General features: G+C 33.0%; 1 long non-coding RNA gene across 1 annotated transcript; it reads left to right on the forward strand.

Moving 5' to 3' along the window:
* The first annotated feature begins 4,619 nt into the window (after window positions 1-4,619).
* On the forward strand, window positions 4,620-6,022 carry LOC134271383 (uncharacterized). The gene is made up of 2 exons (XR_009993009.1): window positions 4,620-4,659; window positions 5,096-6,022. It is a non-coding gene; the product is annotated as an uncharacterized LOC134271383 (long non-coding RNA).
* The last annotated feature ends 353 nt before the right edge of the window (window positions 6,023-6,375 follow it).

Below are 6,375 nucleotides of genomic sequence, written 5' to 3' on the forward strand. Positions count from 1 at the left end.
ATCCCCAAGGTATGTGAAAGATGGAGAGGTATGCCACAAACTCCACAACCCGAGAGCCCATCTGCCAATACCCCAAGTTCCACCACCCTTCTCCCTTCTCTCCATGCAGTGTCATATCTTAATTAAGAAAAAAAAAAGTGTTGTTTGCATTAACTTAAAAGTTAAATGCAGTGTCTTCCCTAAGAACCGGCAACCGGCCAAATTGACCGCTTCAACTGACCAAAATGCAGCTTTGAAATATTTTGTTGTAAGGTCCACAGAAATTTTGTTCATAAACCTCATACCCTAGACTTTTACAACTGATCTCTAACTCTTTACTTTGAAATAAAAGGAAAACACTGTAAATGATGAATACATTGAAACAATTGTGCATTGATCATGCAATAAAATTGAACAGGTCAGGGTTCGACACTTACATTTTTAGGCTTTGGTCTAGCCGGACTAGTGCTTCTTTACTTTTACTAGGCCGTGGCTGATTTTATGAGTCCGTAAAAAAATATCAATAATAAATAGAATATAAACATTTAAATGTACTTTTTTAATTTATTTGAAATAAACAAAGCATTTGCATGAAATGTTTTATATCAAGATTCATTGAAATTATTCGATCAGGAACTACATGTACCATCGTATTTGTTCGTTTTTCTCTATACATGATTACATCGTTCAAACGTCCAACATTTTTCTGTATTGCTAAAAGTTTTATTTCATACCAATGATTCCTAAAATTAAGCATCGAATTGATTCAGAATTACTTAACTTCCCGCTAAGAAGCTAGAAAGCTAAAAATACATACGGGGTTTCCCAGTGAAAGTTGTCGATAATTGAACATCAGTAAATTCTTTATTTTTTTCCAGAAAACTTTATTAGTCCGTTCGGACTATTCAGCCGCAAATTTTCTTAGTCCGGATGAAATGTATTAGTCTGAGACTAACGGACTAACGTTAATGTCGAACCCTGCAGGTCCAGTCCACAGACTATTTCTACCTACGTAGCTATTAATAGCTACGTAGGTATTTGAACCTATTTTTACCTACTTTCTGTTTTACTTGCATTTTGTGGCCAAATGCATGAACGACGCAACAGGGTGAGCACTGAATTTCTTAATACAGTCACACTGATGATGGATAAGACAAAAATTTGACCAAAAAATGATTACTTCCTATTTTATCAGTTTTGCATAGAAACTAATGTAAAATTTCCGATTCAGAAAGTAATCAATTTTTGGTCAAAATTTTGTCTTATTCATCATTAGTGTGACTGTATCAAAAATGATGGTATTCACCATGTTGCGCTGTTCATTCATTTTGCCACAGAATGTAGATAATACCAAACGTAGGTAAAAATTGCTACTTTGGGTGGGTTTAAATACCTACGTAGCTTTGTAGGTGGAAATAGTATTTGGACTGGACCTGTTGAACCAATCGTTTAATATTTTTTTCATAATTCATATAACTATTTTAAAAACATATTTGGAAAATAGGCAGTCAATGCAATCATTACAAGTTGACTATACTTTATTTATTTTTTACAAGAGATTCAGCAGTTGAGCAGGTTACATGTTACTGACATTGTACATCAGATTGGCAGCTGATGGATTTGGTTAAATCCCTCGATCTCTTTATAAATCAGTGTTTATTATTTCATGTACAGTAGGCAACGATAATTCGTGTCGAAAGATTTACGCATATTTAAAACATATACAGAATATTGTCATTAAGAGATTCTATATAGTGCCTCTGGAACCTTCTCATATGCTCAGGAAGACCTGTATAAAAAAGCTCTAAAGGCATTTTATAAACTGCAAAAAGAATTTTTGTCTTTGAAGCCAAGTGTTAAAACATCCCTACATGTATTTGATCATACAATAAAACCCATCTTGCTTTATGGATGTGAAATATGGGGGAACATTAATCGACCAAGTATTTTTCGTAAAACCTCCAAACTCTCTGTATATGATATTTTTAGTAAGTAGAAGTGCGAGAATCTACACTTAAAATTTTGTAAGAATATATTGGGACTGCATAGGAAAAGTGCAAACTTCTCCTCATTATCTGAGCTTGGTAGGCTCCCCCTTCATTTTGATATTATAAAAAGTATTTTGAATTATGTCCATAGATTAGAATGTCTAGATATGTCATTCCCATTATTGAGAGCAGCATATTCTCAAAGTAAGATTAATTGGAGTAACAGTATACCATCTTGGTATGGAACATATAGTAAAATTGCAGAAACGATAAACGTTAATAAGGATATTTTGTCTAACAAATTGCAAACTTTCAAGATAAAATGCAAAAAACATTTAATTTCATACTACATGAATGAGTGGAACTTGATTAGATTGTTACAAGAAGGTAAACTGGATACTTATGTTAAGATTAAAACAAATTTTGGACTTGAAAAATACTTACTATGCCTGCCATTTGAACAAAGAAAATTAATATGTAGGTTGCGTACATCTTCTCACAATTTACAAATTGAAAGAGGCCGGTACTTTGGCATTCCTAGAGATCAGAGACTTTGTACTAAATGCTCAATGAATGTTATTGAAGATGAAAAACACACACTTTTTGAATGTTTGAGTTTTGTTACAGAACGAGAGAATATGATTAATGTTATACAAAGACACTGTATCAATTTTTCTCATTTAAATAATGAAAATAAGTTGTTGTGGGTTCTAAATTGTGAAAATATTGAAGTACTTTCAGCTGTTTGTGAACTGGTTAGACAAGCCATATAAAATACTGATGCATATAATGTGGTATTTCTCTTTATAATAATAATAGGTGCATGTAAACACTGTATGTACTAAATTTAAAAAAAGAAAAAAAAAAAAAAGAAAGAATCTATAGTGAAGTTCTTGTGAATTGATCAAGGGTGCAATAAAGTACATGTATTAAGAAATTAAAAAAATTTGTATACTTCAAACACTTAATAAATATTACTTGTTCATAAGATATGCAAACAAAACATGGTGAATTATAAAGTACCAATGCACTGTCCCGTGGTATCTTTTGCAATTTAGTGGAATATAGCTACTCAGTATGTATGTGTGTGGACATGTATATATACGTGTATGTATGTATGTGTTGGTATGTATAAAAAAAATATATATATATATATATTTTTCATTTCTGTGTATGTATATCTCTGGCTTTTTTGCATTATGGTACACGGTGGTACTTCTTTATATATTTTTAATTACAATATGTATTTAAAGTTCACATGTTAGCAATTATTTCAACTTATGAACCATGTGTAAATTATTAAGTATATACATGTACTAAGAACACATCACATCTTATTAATAACTATTACATGCTCTGTTTAATAATCATGTATGTAATATGCCCACAAGGGCCCTGATCTGGAATAAATCTAGTTAGAATGATCTAACTGTGTCTCGGTACAAGCCCTCACCACGTGTCTCGGTACAAGCCCTCACCACAGTTAGCGGTACAAGCCCTCACCACAGTTAGAATACGTCCCATATACTTGCAATGTAGCAAATCGGAGCTGATCCGCTCCGAAACGATTTTGAAGAATATAAAAGGATTTGCACTGGAAATTACCAAATTAATCAAAACAAACCTTTTTGAGATTGCTTATGCCTTTTATCCCAGTAAAGAATCCATCTAAAGACGAAAATCCAATTAATTTTCTCAACGTTTTTCTCTCGCTTCAAATTTACCTTCCATGTTTACATTCGGAACTCTCTAGATTGTTCTTAGTAAATGCACTGAGTTATAGTGAGTACGAGTTATCGCCCATGTTTCTTTTGCTACATTACGAATACACGGAACGAATTCTATCGTTAAACCGGGGTCCGTAGGACAATATCATTTTAAAGATAGAACATTCTATCTAGAATAAATCTATTCTATTCTATTCTATATAGTCTTCATCATTACCTCGAATATTCTGGGTCGTTGAAGGAGACGGCGACGTCTCTACCTGCCAGTTCTGGTTCGCTCGCTACGCTCGCGAAGCTCACTGGTAGGATTTATGCCTGTTTACCATTTATTTTCTATTTATTGATAAAATTGCCGACTCCTGTGGTAATTGTCATCATGGTGATCTTCTCCAGTCTCATCCCCCACAGCTCGACTCACATCATAATCATGGTCTAAATTAACCTTACTTTCTGCCCAACGGTTTTTCAGCAACTGAGAATTCTTCCTGTACTGTGACGTTTTCTTTGAAAAGCCTAGTGTGCCATAGTCGTACATGTATGACAGACGATTGTTTACATTTTACCGCGCTGATAAGGCATATGTCGTAAACAGTATATTTTCGATAGATTGTAAATATTAGAGTAAAAAAGACACAAATGTTGGTTGTTTAAGTAATGTTTTACTCTTACATATATTTTAAAATACAAAACTATTCATTTACGCATTTAGTTAATTTTACGACATTTTTAAGTACGGCGACCCGTTGTTGTTAAAATGTCGTGAGTAAACAAGTACCTTAAATCAAACACTTGATAGTAACCATTCCTCTTAGAATAGCCCCTGGGAATTAATAGATTCTTTCGCGGATTTGATGAAATAGCTACCCCAACCTTAGTAAATGGGTAGATGTTTGCTAAAATAAAATACAATATTCTTTTATTTTAGACTGACATTTGTACGATAGAACAACATTTTAATTACAAAGGTAAGAAAGATGTTTTTCATTAAGGGATACATATATGAATAAGAACATTCATATATATTATATTTTGTGTATTATTAGAGAGAAAGTACCGTATAGATTGAATTTTCAGCGAGATTCTTTAAAAGTAATTATGGTCGGTTTATATTTTTAACAAAGAAGAACTTTTAGCAATTTGACACTAATTCGCAAGAAAGACTTACCCCAACCCCCACCCCTCTACGCTGAATGATTTTTAGCGATGTGCAATTTTAGCGATCTCAGCACCCTCGCTCATAGTGCCAAAATGAAATCCTCGCTAAAAATTCTGCTTATACGATACTCTAGTAATAATAATTGCACATTTCAGATTGCTTTAATTTGTTAAACACTATATTTATCGATAATCAGCAAGTAAAATTAAATATACTGAATTTTCAATATTGCATTTCTGTTTTAGTAAATGAAATGTTTACTTCATGACAAATGAATGGCCTTTCAACCCAAGGGCAGACAACCCTGGATCTGCCACAGAGACGAAGTGCCACAACTACATAAAGATCAAGATTGCCGTTTCATTTTGTGCTCACTTTACAGATTATTAGCATTCATCAGATGCTTGCATGTTTATGGTGCTATATGACTGGATTGGTTTCCATATTTTTAAAATCGACGAGTTTTCAATGTAATGTCATAAAAATACGACAAAATAGTGTTTTCAGCTGCAATGCGCAAGTCAGAAACATACCTGTGCGATATGGTACTACCCGGTGGTGCTAAAATCACGTGACATTAGAATATGCAAAGTTTGACATGAACTCACGTGTACGTGTGTGAATTATGTGTTTGAAATATTGCAATGGGTGTTTATGAGCTAATAATAATTATAACGTGAAAATCAAAGAAGTATAATTTTTAGAAAATCAGATTTTTTTTAAAGAAAACCTTAATTATAATGAACTTTATAACAGACTTTTTAACCGATATTGTTTCGAAAGAACTTGAAGAAAATCTTACTTTGTGGATTTTTTTTCCTCGTGTTTTTCAAAAATTATGTGATAAATCAGTGACAGTCACTACGATCCTCTGTCAGCTGGCATATTTTTATTGTGTGATCTGTGTAGAGGGTTTTTCTATAACATACATGCAGGCGTCGGAACGGGAGGGGGGTTAGCCCTCCCCCCCACACACTTTTTTTGCAAAGATAGACATAATATAGACATTGAATATTGGGGGTTTACCTTTTTTATTGGTTTAGCCCCTACTTTCAATTAGCCACCCCACTTATAATTTGCTTCCGACGCCTATGTATAATCAATAGAATAGCGTATTTTCTGGTTAAAAATTGTTCTTTATTTTAAAGGAATTAAACATACTGTAAGTTGTAGTGAGACGCCTAAGGTTTGCTTTGTTTTCAAATAAATTTGAAAGTGCCAGATATACATGATATTTATTTCTGAAATATACCCCGAGGACGAAAATAAGATTAGTTTATTAGGATGTTTTAGACAAACATTATTTGAAAGCATCCCCATGAAGTTCTGTTATCAAGTTTGATAATTTCACGCCCCTTGTAGGACTACAAATTTGAGAACATAGTTTTACATATCATGATCTGTCAGAAATTTACTGTAAAATTAAAAAAAATCTTAGTGAGGGATTAATGCACGTTCTTTTAGCTGTATGAAGAGACCAACGAATTTACGATATATCTAAAACGCAATGTCAAGTCACCATCCA

Source organism: Saccostrea cucullata, unplaced genomic scaffold, assembly GCF_032062105.1.
Source record: "Saccostrea cucullata isolate Sc308-1 unplaced genomic scaffold, CSIRO_AGI_Scuc_v1 ctg8880, whole genome shotgun sequence".
NCBI classification, from domain to species: domain Eukaryota; kingdom Metazoa; phylum Mollusca; class Bivalvia; order Ostreida; family Ostreidae; genus Saccostrea; species Saccostrea cuccullata.